The following is a 15,426-nucleotide window of genomic DNA, read 5'->3' as shown; positions in this document are numbered from 1 at the left end:
TGCCATGTTAATTTTATCTGACTTATCTTAGTCATAGAATCCTGCTATGGTCCTTTAATAAGAAGGTTCCACAGTTAGAAGATGGCCCTAACAAAGCTTGAGACCACTAAATTTAGGAACGACAAAGTCCATGCCCTAAACTAACATGGAAATTCTTAAGACTGAAAAACAATTACCTTGGGCCTAAATGATTAGCATGACTTCTGCCTACGTGATCAGACAAAACTGACTAAAAGATTATTTTTTTTTATGTTGAACTCCAGAAATAACCGTATGAAAACTATAGCCACATGAAAACTATAGCCACAGATTCCCTTCTTCGAATTTTAGTCTCCCTCTTTGTTAGATCGCTAGAAAAAATCTCAGCTAATTGGATCCCCTCCATTCAAAGCTAGCCTATGTATGTCTGGTGGAGGGGGAACACAAAGGAGGAGTAAAGAAATCAGAAAAGAGGGCCTTTGGATAATGAGAAATGTAAACTATATTTTGATGCTTTAATAAAAGCCATCTTGGTTGAATTGCCAGTAATTATCTTGTATTTGTCATTTTAAAAATGTAGTCATCCTAAAAACTTACTAAAGTAAATGACTGAATGATATGAAAGAAGAGAGAAAGGAAGTAAAAGAAAGGATACAGCAACTAAGATAAGATTTGAACAACTCAAAATTGTTTCCTTTTACTCAGATTTCTAATAGGATAAGCTCAACTCCTTGGAATTATCCTTTTTCATGAGAGCCCTTCAAAGATACTTTACATTTCTTTCTCCATCTTCTTCAGCTCCTAATCCCCACTATGATACCTTGCACAAATTAAAAGCTTACATTTAATCCAAAGGAGCTATGCAGTTTAATATTTTGTGTTTTACATAAGAATTAAGTCTTCAAATAATAAAATGTGAATTGATAGCTCCATAAAAATAATGTACTCATTCATAAAGCATTAAATATATACAAAATGTATTAAACTATATTAAACATTCACATCTATTTTTTAAGTTGATTCAAAATGCTTGTCCCAATCAATGCTACTACTAAAAGAAAGATAAAGCTGGTTTTAAATAAATATTCACTGTGCTCTGCTTAAATACTGAATAACTTAAACTCGAATTTATAATGTTGGGTTTTTTTAAATACTTTTCCTGGAAGTATGTCCTCTAAAACTCCCTTGTAGGAGTACACTAACAGAGGACAATTTTCCTCTGTCTTTGTTGCTATGAAATGTATATGAGCTCCTTAGATTCCAACAATATACACATATAAATATATTTTAAACTCAAGTTACTTAAATATGGCCTTATACGTACACAGACATTTTTAATACCTGCCTCATACTCTAAACTACTTCTATATTAATAAATATATATCAATTTAAAGTACTATAATTGATCATTCAAGTTCATTCCATTTTTTTCTTGAAATTTGCCTTTTCTGAGAAAAAAGTATCTTTGTTCTCCCAAGTATCATTTAAAATTTAATAGTGTTTTGGGGATGGTGAAGAAAGCAGGAATACCCCCATTTGGATACACATTATACATTCACTAAATAAGCCTTTGGCTCCTTAGTACATAATCTCCTCATGTGCTGACAGCTCTTTGAATTCTGTATCATCTCATGTCTTTTCTATGTGCACAGGCACATAGTACTTTTCAAGTCCAGACAACCAGAAGACTGTAAGAAGTTACCAGGGTAAATTATTCATGTGTATATAGACTAGCCCCTTTAAGGTAATTCATTCCTATAATTGAGCCCCATCTTCAAAAAGTAAGATATTTATTCTTCCAGCTTATTGTAACGGGCCCCGCCATTGTGTTATTTCACTGGAAATCACAATAAACTGGGGCTTTTTTCACCAGCTGGTACTATTTCTATAGTCCTCTTAAGAAAGCACTTACAAAAACCTAATAACACTTAAAGTAACAGAAAAAATAATAAAAATTCACACACAAAAGGAACTAAGAACTTGTTTATAAACTGTAACTATTTCATTATGCAATGAGAAAAGTAATAAATAAACCAATACTTACAAATACGGACAAAAAATCAGCCCCAGCACCCAGAAATCACTGGTAAATTGCCTTTGAATTCATGAAAGTGACCTGAAAGTTAGACAGAAAATGAAATTTAAAAATATAAGTAAATTGCATTTATATGTTTTATTAAAGGAGTATATACATTATGTCTACAAATTATACTAGTTTTAACTCAGGCAGTTGTCCCCATCTATTCTAACAGCTTTTTCCAAGATAATAATAACCAAAAGAGACAATTATTCCACTCTTCTACCTCTAGGAATACATCTCTGTCCATTATGGTTTTTAAAAAAAAAAGTCAGTAGTAAAGTAGGTGTTTAAAGTATCAATAAGTAAAAACAAAAGGAAGAAAACAATTTTTAAGGGAATAGAGGCTTACAAGTTACATTTAAAAAACAAGTTTAATTTATGTCTGCAAGTTAAAATGAATGCACTTCACAGAAAATATCTTGGATATATCCAACAGGAATATCTTACAGGTAGAATAAAAATGAAAAGATGCACTTTTTGTCCTGTTGAAGGTATGGAACACATTTAGACACTCAGGCTATATGCAATGCATTCTGTATAAGGCACAATTCAATCCAAAATTCTTTTGCTTGCACACACTTTAGTTCTGGCTGAACAGGTAACAGATGCAACTCAAACACACAGAGCTAGCCTTGTAAAAAGTTTTAACTAGCACAATGAGTCACTTTATGCCTCTAAATATCTATGGTTTCCTCTCTCCAGAACCCCCATGCATTAGAAGGTAGTTTGGTAGTTTATTTTTATTGTTTGGTCTAAATACAGCACATTTTTAGTTCCATGAAAACAAAGAAACTTTGTTGCAAAGGCCATATTCTTTCCAAAATGTGAGAATGGCTATGAGTAGTGTTCAACTTAAAATAATAATGGAGCTTGAGTTCCTAATTTAGGTCAGAAACTTTCCTAGACTTAGAGATTAGTTTTATTCAATCCACATTTTTTAAATATAGCTAGTAAACATCTAGGTTAATTAACTAACCTGGCTAGTTAGCTAACTAGATTTAAATAAAATTCATTCTGGAAAAAATGAATCTTGATCAACATCATTTGTAGGAAACACTATTTCCAACGTTATATTTACATAGCGCAAATGAATTAGGCATCTGAAATTGAGATATGAAATAAATATCTAACTCAGCCCTTCCCCAGCTCCTATAATATGCTTTTGCCTAAGTGGCCCAGATAATTTTCCAGTCAGGAATTTTTTTAAAAACATTTTATTTATTTATTTGACAGAGAGACACAGTGAGAGAGGGAACACAAGCAGGGGAAGTGGGAGAGGGAGAAGCAGGCTTCCCACTGAGCAGGGAGCCTGATGCGGGGCTCGATCCCAGGATCCTGGGATCATGACCTGAGCTGAAGGCAGATGCTTAATGACTGAGCCACCCAGGTACCCCTCCAGTCAGGATTTATAGACAATAAAGTCCTGGGCATTTGGACAGTTTTATGTATTGATGGTTAATACACCTATTAGGTTTCTTCACTAGACCTCCTTCTCTCTTCTTTTTTTTTTGAAGATTTTATTTATTTATTTGACAGAGAGAGACACAGCGAGAGAGGAAACACAAGCAGGGGGAGTGGGAGAAGGAGAAGCAGGCTTTCCACGGAGCAGGGAGCCTGATGTGGGGCTCGATCCCAGGACTCTGGGATCATGACCTGAGCCAAAGGCAAAGGCTTAATGACTGAGCCACCCAGGCGCCCCTAGACCTCCTTCTCTTTGTAAAGAATGGTGCCTCGGGCCTACTTCACTCCAGTTTCACCAGTTTCCAACAATTCTATGATGCCTACTTCCATGGATGCAAGAAGTACAGAAGAGTCTAGCCAGGGAAGGTAGCTCTGAATTTATTTTTGGTATAACACCCTTTCTTCCTCACAGCTTTCTGATGTTTTCAGATCCAAGAGAACAATTTTATCTGGGACACTACATAACACTATGTGGACACACTCTGTGTACTATTGAAAGCCAGCAAAGAATACTTGTTCTGATATAAGCTATTCTTTTTTTTTTTTTTTTTATTTGAGACAGAATGAGAGAGAGAGAGAGCACATGAGACGGGGGAGGGTCAGAGGGAGAAGCAGGCTCCCTGCCGCAGGGAGCCCGATGCGGGACTCGATCCAGGGACTCCAGGATCATGACCTGAGCCGAAGGCAGTCGCTTAACCAACTGAGCCACCCAGGCGCCCCTTTTTTTTTTTTGATATAAGCTATTCTTACATTTTATCCTGTCCTGAGTTGTAAATTATAATTTGAAGTTATCCACAATTAAATCTATAGCAAAATGCTATATATCCAAAAGCATAAACTCTGGGAGAATCCAATACTTACATATTATAAAAATAATCACACCTTGTCTTTCTGGCAACTATTCCTTTAAAGGCATGAATTGGAATTATGCAAAATACACAATATATCCCATTCCTTCATTTGCATTTAAATGATGGGGGATAAAATAAAATGCATCCAAAAATATTGTGGCTGACATATATCTCATTTTGTCAATCATTGGACTCTTTAGGAGTTAAGATCTCTAACTCTGGAAATACTTGAAATTTGGAACAAATCAGATTCTAGACATTCAGGGCAAATAATATTCTAATATACATCAATATGAAGTCAATAATTCTCATTTGTCATATCAATGCAGTCTTACTACATATGTTAAAAGCAACTCTGAATCTCATTATCAACTGTCTTACACTATTGGTGAATTTCGGAACAAACAATTTAAAAAGCATAAGCTTCACACAATAGCCAAACTCTGGAAAGAGCCTAGATGTCCATCGACAGATGAATGGATAAAGAAGATGTGGTGTATACATATATATACATAATGGAATATTATGCAGCTATCAAAAAATGAAATCTTGCCATTTGCAATGACATGGATGGAACTAGAGGGTATTATGCTAAGCGAAATAAGTCAATCAGAGAAAGACAATTATCATATGATCTCACTGATACGTGGAATTTGAGAAACAAGGCAGAGGATCATAGGGGAAAAGAGGAAAAAATGAAACAAGACAAAACCAGAGAGGAAGACAAACCATAAGAGACTCAATCTCAGGAAACAAACAGGGTTGCTGGAGTGGAGCGGGGTGGGAGAGATGGGGTGGCTGGGTGATGGACATTGGGGAGAGTATGTTGGTGAGCACTGCAAATTGTGTAAAACTGATGATTCACAGACCTGTGCCCCTGAAACAAATAATACATTATATGTTAATAAAAATAAATTAATTAAAAAAATAAAAATAAATAAAAAACATAAGCTTCTAAAATCACACAGTTCATTGTTATAAAAAAGAAGACTTTAAGGTATTTCCTCCTGCAGACAATTTAGGAATAAACAAGTAACATTTTATGATGGGAGAAGAGTTAAGAATTAACGCACAAAAATTAACACACAATTTGAAGTAAGTTACTTCTTTAAGACCTAGAAAGTTTAGGCCATTTCCAAAATAAAAGTGACCACTTTGGTCTTGAGGGCAGCACAAACCTAAAAAGATAGAGAAGAAAATGCCAGAGCAAATTACCATCTGTTCTGGAAAATCACAATCTGTTTAGGAGAATGAATCCTCAGAACACCCAATCACCATGGACTGTCCCATTACTCTGTGTGTTCATTCATTCATTCAGCAAATGATGACCATGGGTGAGAGACTGTACCAGACAATATGAACATGAACATTTTTTTAAATAAGTAAAATCATTATGTTGTAAACCTAAAACTAACACAGTATTATATGTAAATTATATCTCAATTGATTGATAGGTAGATAGATAAACTTTTTTTTTAAAGGTCATGGTCTTTCCCCTCAAGGATTCTTAAAACTATCAATAATTCAACCTGGGCCACAGACTATTACATCTGACCTTGGCGGTGACATGGTTCATATTCTCTGTCAAATCTTTTGTACATCCTTAATTTATTAAATAAAAAGTGCATTGTTACAAGCACTTCAATATATATATAAAAAAAAGAATAGGGGCGCCTGGGTGGCTCAGTCGTTAAGCATCTGCCTTCAGCTCAGGTCATGATCCCAGGATCCTGGGATCGAGCCCCAGCCCCACATCGGGCTCTCTGCTCAGTGGCAAGCCTGCTTCTCCACTCTCCCATTCTCTCTCTGTCAAATAAATAAATAAAATCTTTAAAAAAAAAAAAAAAGAATACAAAGAGGAAATGTACAAATGAAGAAATACAAATGTCCAATAACACAAAAATGTGTATAATCTACCTAATAATCAAAGAAATATAAATAAAATATTTTCACCTAAAATATTGGCAAAATATTTTATAAACTGGACAAAAACTAGTATTAGTGAGGGTGTGGGGAAAAAAACACTTTCATATACCATTGATGAGATTGTAAACTGGGTACAACTTTTCTGAATGGTAATTTGAGAGTTAATGTTAAAATTTTTAATGTCAATATCCTTTGAATTTGCAATGCTACTTCCAAAAATTATCCTAAGAAACTAATCACAAAAACTTATATATAAATAAATAATATGTATGTTCATTACAGCATTTTTATAACAGCCAAAAATTGGAAATAACCTACTAACCAGATAAGCAAATTATGATACATACATATAACACTACTCTGTAATCATTAAAAATTCTGATATAAATGTATATTTATTGATATAAAAAGATGGCCAAAATGTATTGTTGAATTTGAAAACTACATGTATAATAACCAATCAATTTATAGAAAATCAAATATGTGTACATACACACACACGTGCACATGCAAGTTTCACAAAGTAATGTTCAATTTAGCAAAAATGTTAACATTGAGTGAGATATAGGCTTATTTTTATTTTCTTATTCTTATAAGTTGGTGTTATTTAGATTTTTTATACTTAACATGTCTAATTTGTACACAAACAATAAAGCTATTTCTAAAATTCAGTATATTATCTATTCAAAAGTAGTCCCCTAAATCCAGACTAACTTGCTATTATTCTGGCAGCCAAAGCGAAATACTAATACTAGTTACAAAAAGAAAAACCTCTGAATTACAAGGCAACTTCAAACAAGTCTTTTGACATCAAGTCAAGAAACCATAAACATTTTCACAAAAGCATGTCTCACTCTACCAAAAAAAGGTAATAGATCAAAAGTAAATAGCAAATAAAAACACTGCCACCTCCCTGTATAATTACACTCTAAGAGCTTTCAAACTAGATTTTTTAAATCTTGCTTAAAGCTGTCTCTAAGCCACACCCATTTCTTTTTTTATTCCCATCCTTTTTTAATTATTATTATTATTATTTGATTTAGCAAGAAGTTTCAAGCATCAAATGGGTGGTTGGATTAAATGACCTTCCAACCCTGAGAGACAATGATTCTGAGGTACTTTTTTTAAGTACGGAAGTGCTTCCAAAAACACCTGTAACAAAATTTTGTTCATCTTTACATTAAATTATAGCTACTGCATATTTAAAACTCAGGTCAAAGATTAATTTTTTTTAACATACGGAATCATTGATTTAATAATGTCATACATAATGAGGCACTGAGTTAAAACAACTCCCTTTAAAGCATTTATTTTCTCAACTAACTTGAAAAGATATCAGTGCCTGATCTTTCATACATCAAAATAAAAATTAGTGAGGGGGCTCCTGGGTGGCTCAGTCAGTTAAGCATCTGCCTTCAGATCAGGTCATAGTCTCAGAGTCCTGGGATAGAGCCCCAAGGTGGGCTCCCTGCTTAGCAGGGAGTCTGCTTCTCCTTCTCCTGCCTTTTCCCCCACTCCAATGCGTACACTCTCTTTCTTTCTCTCTCTCTCTCTCTCTCTCTCTTAAATAAATAAATAAATAAAATTTTAAATAAATAAATAAATATTTGAGAGGCATTAAAAAATATCCTATATGCCAATTCAAATAAGTTTTCCTGGAGATTTTATTTTTCATTATAACTGCTATTCTCCCCTAAACTGCATCATTTTTTTTTAAATGTAAAAACTTCTTTACTATTATTATCACTTTTGCTGTTTATAGATAGCATTTGTAGGCTAAAGCCATATTTCTTGAACTCCATAATTCTTATCTTTCCTTTTCTTCTTAATTATACTAAATTACATAGAATTTGAATTAACTATAAAAGTGAAATGTAAAATTCAACTTTCGAAGGAACTGATACCAAGCTAATGCCCAATTTTTTTCAATGCAAATGCTAATAAAGAACATCACAATAGTGAATGTAAAATGAGGGTTTAGTTACTGACATTTATATCTTCTAATGCAAAAGTAAGAGTATTTCTGAGGTGTCAAGGAGGACAACTTAAAATGCTACCTAGTTCAACACTCTGCTTTCCTGGAACAAGGACTTATTTCCTCAAAGAAACAGGAATTTCCCCTTTTCTTAAAGATTTCCAAAGATAGTTATTATTGAACGCTACTTCTAGTAGCCTATTCATGTATTCTTTGCTGTTCAATCTACATCTTCAATATGATTTCAGTATTGAGAGCTACAATTTAGAAGGGACATTGACAAGCATTCAGAAGAGAATGGCTAAGAAATCTTACAGAAACCATGTTACATTAGAATGGTTGCATGCTCTAAAGATGGTTAGTTGGAATGAACTTTAGAGACCATCTATCCCAGTGGTTCTCAAACTCTTTGGTCTAAGACTCCTTTACATTTCTAAAAATTATTGAAAATCCCAAAGGGTTACGGTCACATTTATCAATATTTATTGTATTAGAAACTAAATCTGAGGGAAAAAATCAGTTATTCATTTAAAATAAAATAAATTATTAAATAATAATCATTTGATGATAAGCCTATTTCATAGTAACATAAATAACATACTTTTAAAATACAAGCATATTTGCCAAAATAAAAAAAAATTAGAAGGCTGGAATTGTTTTGTATTTTTGCAAATCTCTTAAATGCCTGGTTTAATAAAGACAACTGGACTCTCATAAGTACTACTGCATTCAGTCCACTGTGATGGTTTGGTGAAAGTATGTGGAAAATATCTATCTTCACATAGATACAAAGTTGGAAAGAGGAAGAGTGTTTCAATCACCTTTCCAGGTAATTGTAGCTATTCTTTTTTTACATCAAAACTTGACAAGTAATAGTTTCTCAAAGGTTAATTGCAATATGAAATCTGAAAACTGAGTATCAATGAACTTTTTGTATTCTGTTACTTCTAAAACCCACTGATCTTTATTAAATGCATCTTTTACCCCTGCACGATTCTGTAGCCTCATGCATTGGTTCATTTGGAAATATCAGTTCACTGAGTTGTACAGATTTTCAAAGCATTGACATATATGATTATTCAATTTTTTAAAAATCACATTTGTTAATATCATCAACAATCTTATCAGAAAAGTTTTTAACTATTGGGAAGTCATCAAGCTCATGATGGTAGATACAAGTTTTCCAAACTATTAATTTTCTCTTGAAAGCTCAAATTTTATTATTGACAGCAATGTCAGTTGCTTTTCTTAAAATGGCCAGCTGGTTCACTTTGTTTATTTTTGAGACTATGTCTGCCAAGCAGCTATCTGAATAACCACTGTGTGTCTTTTGGCCATTCTTTCAAGTAAAAATGAGGTTCTAAGAAAAAAATTAGATAGTTTAGCTTATAACTCAGTCATACATGTGACTTTCCTCAAGAAATGTATACTTCCCATTTCGTCACAAAGTGTTAGACACTATACTCAAGGGGCAAGAATTAATAAAATGACTAATTTTTCCTGCTTGACCTACAACATTCTTTTATTATTATGTTCAGTTAGCCACTGTATAGTACATCATTAGTTTTTGATGTAATGTTCAATGATGCATTAATTACATATAACACCCAGTGCACAACACATGCCCTCCTTAATACCCATCACCCTGTTACCCCCTCTGCTTCTCCCCTCCCCCCTGAAACCCTCAGCTTGTTTCCCAGGGTCCTTAGTCTCTCATGGTTCGTCTCCCTCTCTGATTTCTCCGCCTTCAGATTTCCCTCCCTTTCCCTATGGTCCTCCATGCTATTGCTTATGTTCCACATATGAGTGAAACCATATGATAATTGTCTTCCTCTGCTTGGCTTATTTCACTTAGCATAATCCCCTCTAGTTCCACCTATGTCGATGCAAATGGTGGGTATTCATCCTTTCTGATGGCTGAATAAGATTCCATTGTATCCAGTTTAATATTTTCAAGCCAACAAAGAGGTAGTATCTAGCACAGTGAGTGTAATATGGTAAATGCTGATTACAGGTTAGTTTATCTTTCTTCTTCCCAAAAGCAAGAACAATACTAGTGGGTGAGAATTAAAATGTGGTGGATTTTAGCTCAGTCCAGACAAATCTTTAGAAGCTATGGTATTGGGAAAACTGGACAGCAACATACAGAAGAATCTAATTGGACCACTTTCTTATACCATACACAAAAATAAATTCAAAATGGATGAAAGACCTAAATGTGAGACAGAAAACCATCAAAATCCTAGAGGAGAACACAGGCATCAACCTCTTTGGCATCGGCTATAGTTTCTTACTATCCATGTCTCTGGAGGCAAGGGAAACAAAAGGAAAAATGAACTACTGGGATTTCATCAATATAAAAAGCTTCTGCACGGTGAAGGAAACAATCAAAATTAAAAGGCAACCTTCAGAATGAGAGAAGATATTTGCAAATGGCATATCTGATAAAGGGTTAGTATCCAAAATCTATAAAGAACTTATCAAACTCAACACCCAAAAAACAAATAATCCAGTTAAGAAATGGGCAGAAGATATGAATAGACATCTTTCCAAAGAAAACATCCAGATGGCTAACAGACACATGAAAAGATGCTCAGCATCACTCATCAACAGGGAAATACAAATCAAAACTACAATGAGATACTATCTCACACCTGTTAGAATGGCTAAAATTAACAACACAGGAAACAACAGATGTTGGTGAGGATGCAGAGAAAGGGGAATCCTCTTATACTGTTGGTGGGAATGCAAACTGGTACAGCCACTCTGGAAAACCGTATGGAGGTGCCTCAAAAAGTTCTAAATAGAACTACCCTATGACCCAGCAATTACATTACTAGTTATTTACCCAAAGGATACAAAAATACTGATTCAAAGGGACACATGCACCCCAATGTTTATAACAGCATTATCAACAATTGCCAAATTATGGAAAGAGCCCGAATGTCTATCAACTGATGAATGGATAAAGAAGAAGTTGTATATGTATATATATATATATATATATATATATATATATATATATATATATACACACATACACAATAGAATATTACTTAGGCATCAAAAAAGAATGAAATCTTGCCATTTGCAATGACGTGGATGGAGCTAGAGTATATTATGCTAAGTGAAATAAGTCAGTCATAGACAAATAGCATATGATTTCACTCAAATGTGGAATTTAAGAAATGAAACAGATGAACATAGGGGGGAAAAAAGAGAGCAGCAAACCATAATACAGACTCTCAACTAGAGAACAAAATGAGGATTTCTGGAGGGAGGTGGGCAGGGAGATGGGTTAAAGAGATGATGGGTATTAAGGAGGGCATGTGTTGTGATGAGCGCTGGGTGTTACATGATGAATCACTAAATTCTACTCCTGAAACAAATATTACACTATATGTTAACTAGAATTTAAATTTAAAAATTAAACCAAAAAAATGAAAAGGAAAAGAAAAGCAATGGAATAAGTTGCCCCACAAAATAGAAATCTGGTGCTGGAGTTGTCAAAGTGAAAGCTGGGTGACCCTTTACCGGCGATATTGGAGAAAGAATTCCTACAATGAGACTTAGTTGATTATAATTGCCTAGAAAGCTTTTAGAAAGTTTGAATTTCTGGGCCCTGCTGCAGACTTACTAAATGAGAATCTCCTTGAGTGGGCCTGGAGTCTCCACTTTTTAAAAGCTCTACAGGTGATTGTTAAAGCCAGCCTCGCTGTAGATGGTATTCAAGAACTACTACACCAGTTCTCCTCTGAAAGTCCCTACCACTCTAAGATTTTACAATTTTACATTTTATCCACATCCACTGGGAAGTATATGCTTACACTTTAATGTAACATTTCCTAAACCTATTTCAACACATTGTAAATGGTCAGATTAAGGTATTTCTGGGTCAGAAGAAGAGAAATTAATGCTGCATTTTCTAGGCCCACCAGTTCACCTCTACCAACATGTGCAGCAGAACAGATAATCAGAGGTAAAATTGCCTAAGTTTGACATGTTTTCACAACTGCCAACACTTACTGCTCTCCTGAAATAACAATTCAAGAAGATCTATCTGTGAACAAGGATAATCAGTATAAAAATTGTGTCTACATGAAAAATGAATGAGATTATTTAGAAGAAGCGTGCATGTCTTATACTTTACAAAAGCAGCTTACTGCTATGAACCAAGACAAAAATATAGACCACAAACTTCCAAAACCTATTTATAAAATCACCGTGTAACTTAATCCCCAAAACTCTTGTATTTTGAAGTCTTGACTATAAAAAAAATTCATAAACACAACATAAGGCAGCAAGGTCATTTGACCAGAATCAAACAAAAAATAAGCAGTGGGCCAAAAAGACATTCAGAATATATTTTAGAACTTTTCACTTAGTAAACTTGTTCTCTTTCATGACTTCTTTCACATCCCATGTTTTTCTTAGCAAAATATCCTTCTTGGAAATAACATATATTATTGCGTTCTTTAATATATCTTTTTTTTTTCTTGTGGCCTGTCTAGTTTCAGACATACATGGTATCAGTTTAATAACAGAAGACAGGGAAAGACTTGTGTGAGTAGGCTGGAGAAAAAAATGATTATCAAACCATAATCCTCAGACTCCCTATATCAAAACCACCTGGGATGCTTATTAAAATTAATTTTTTAAAAAAGATTGTTGGGTCCCACCCAAACCTATTGATTCCACAATTCTGAGAGTATGGCCTAGGAATCTATTTTAAAGCATAGCCCCCAGGTAATTCCTATGCACACTAAAATTCAGTTACTGCTGGACTAATGGGCAACTGTGTTAAATGTGGGTAAGCTCACAAAAACTTTTGTGTATAAACAAAAATCTTGTAACTCTATTAAACGTTTTATCTTATGGAAAAGATTCTCAATGATTTTGGAATTCCTGTTTTTAAAAAATAAAATATTTTTGGGGTGCCTGGGTGGTTCAGTTGGTTAGGTTACTGCCTTCAGCTCAGGTCATGATCCCAGAGTCCTGGGATCAAGCCCCGCATCAGCTCCCTGCTCAGCAGGGGTGTCTGCTTCTCCCCCCTCCCCCTGGTCATTATCTCTCTCTCACTCACTCTCTCTCTTTCAAATGAATAAATAAAATCTCTTTTTAAAATAAAATAAAATAAAATATTTTCTCAAATGTAAGGAGAATTAGAAGCTAGACAAGGGAATTTAACTTAAAAATTAAGTCTTAGTTATTGCAGGATGTTGTACTTTTTTTTTTTTAATTTGAGAATGATACAAGCAATTCTCCAGCAATTCAATTAACATTTCTGAGAGCCCACAGGATGCATAACATGAATTGGAACCTCTAGGGATAAAGAACAATAAAGCACAATTCCAGATCTCTAGCAACTGACAATTTGGATTCATTGTAAGATAAATATTATAGTTAGAATAGTCTCAACATTTGCAGTGCATTATCATACCCAGAAAAAGGAAAAGGATTCCATCCCTGCTGAGTTTTCTCTCCAGAGTTCTGCTCACAAAATAAAGTGTCAGAACATTTTAAAAGCAATCATTTAACAAAAGCTTGCAAAAAGTACTAATTTTTAAGCCCGCACATTTTTTTAAATCAGCGTACTATTTTCTGTGGAGTAAACTAATAGACGAAGGAGGAAGGACTGTTCTTTGCATTTCTAGATAGTTAAATCAAGATAAATTTAAAGACATCTAAAGAGGGTCCAGTTTGATACTCATATTAAAAAAACTCTTCTTGTTACCATTCTCAGTACCACTCCCTCTTAACCACAAATAATGACTTCAGTAATGGAGCTCTATAATTTAATGTATCAGGCAAGTAACACCAAGTTACTTAGATGAGTTGACACCGCCTGTTGTGCAAATATGTACTTAGGATAAGATTATAAAAATAACAGCTGCATTATCAACTGGATTCAGACCAGAACAATTCATGTGAGTTCAGAGTCAATATGGTCTTAACTTGCTACATAGCATGTATACAGCACTTTATACTTTTTAAGCATTGCTCAGTTCATGATAGAAATTGAAGGGGAAGAGATGCTAAAAGAAGAGAAAAATAAAGATCTGGTGACTATGGCTAATTATCTAAGAGTCCTGATTCCTAGAATAAATCAGTTATTCATCATTTACTGTTTGCTCTGCACCACACAGTATGTTAAGTACTAAAAAAACAAAAATAAATAGAGTTGGTAACTTAGAGAAGTTAGAAATCTAGTAAAGGAGACAAATAATTAATTTTGTGTGAGATTTGTTAGGTGAAGAAAATGGATTATAAAGCTAAATAATCTTTTCTGAAATAAAGAATACACATAGGAGGGGCACCTGGCTGGCTCAGTTGGTAGAGCATGTGACTCTTGATCTCAGGGTTGTGAGTTTAAGTCCCACACTGGGTATAGCGATTACTTAAAAATAAAATCTTTTAAAAATCTTTTTAAAAAAAAGATATATATATATATATCTTTTATATTATATATATATATACATATTATATATATATATATATATAATATGCATAGGAAATGGAGATATCATTATCTAGCTCCCAAAGGTTTAGTAAGGTTTAGAGACATGAACATGCTAGATGGAAATGTCTTCTATAAATGTATTCTTATTTTTGCTTTTTCCTTGAAATATGCCCAAGTCACAACTTACACCAATGGCCCGGTAGCTAATATAACCACCCATGTTTTAAAGAAGAATGTCTCAAGGATACATGACCTGAGAGCCGTGTCCTTGGCAACGCTACCCCGTCATCAAACTCAGTAACTACACACTGCATACCCATGGGGAGCTCAGTCACACATTATAGATTAGTCCTTCTCAGACCTTATTAAGTCTTCTGCTCACTCTCCTCAAAAACACAGAAGCAAATGAAGAGAATCATGTAGAAAGACCCTTATCCTTTTGCTGCATATTCTTCATAACAACTTAAAGATTACACTGTAAAATCCAGACAAGATCCCACCTGGCATCTATCAGAAATTACCTCTTTTGCTAAATGAAAAATATTACAGATACCAGAATGAGATGCACCCTAGTTTACAGACAAGGAAATGGATATATAACTCACTTAGGACCATATGACAAATTGATAACAGAACTTTCATTTTCAGAGTTTCCAATCACTGGATTTATGTTCATTCTTGAGGAACATAAATG

General features: G+C 34.0%; 1 protein-coding gene across 16 annotated transcripts in view; it reads right to left on the bottom strand.

The window, feature by feature from the left end:
* The window catches only part of SOX6 (SRY-box transcription factor 6), a 605,015-nt gene that overhangs the window by 484,716 nt on the left and 104,873 nt on the right, over nucleotides 1-15,426 (bottom strand). For all 16 annotated transcript variants that reach the window (XM_078058353.1, XM_078058351.1, XM_078058356.1 and 13 more), the window contains one exon: nucleotides 2,024-2,095. The gene's annotated coding sequence lies outside the window, so the exon portion shown is untranslated. The remainder of the gene's footprint in view (nucleotides 1-2,023; nucleotides 2,096-15,426) is intronic.

This window comes from Halichoerus grypus, chromosome 11 (genome assembly GCF_964656455.1).
Source record: "Halichoerus grypus chromosome 11, mHalGry1.hap1.1, whole genome shotgun sequence".
Classification (NCBI taxonomy): domain Eukaryota; kingdom Metazoa; phylum Chordata; class Mammalia; order Carnivora; family Phocidae; genus Halichoerus; species Halichoerus grypus.
The sequence above is the reverse complement of the archived record's forward strand: the minus strand, read 5'-3'. Positions and strand labels throughout refer to the sequence as shown.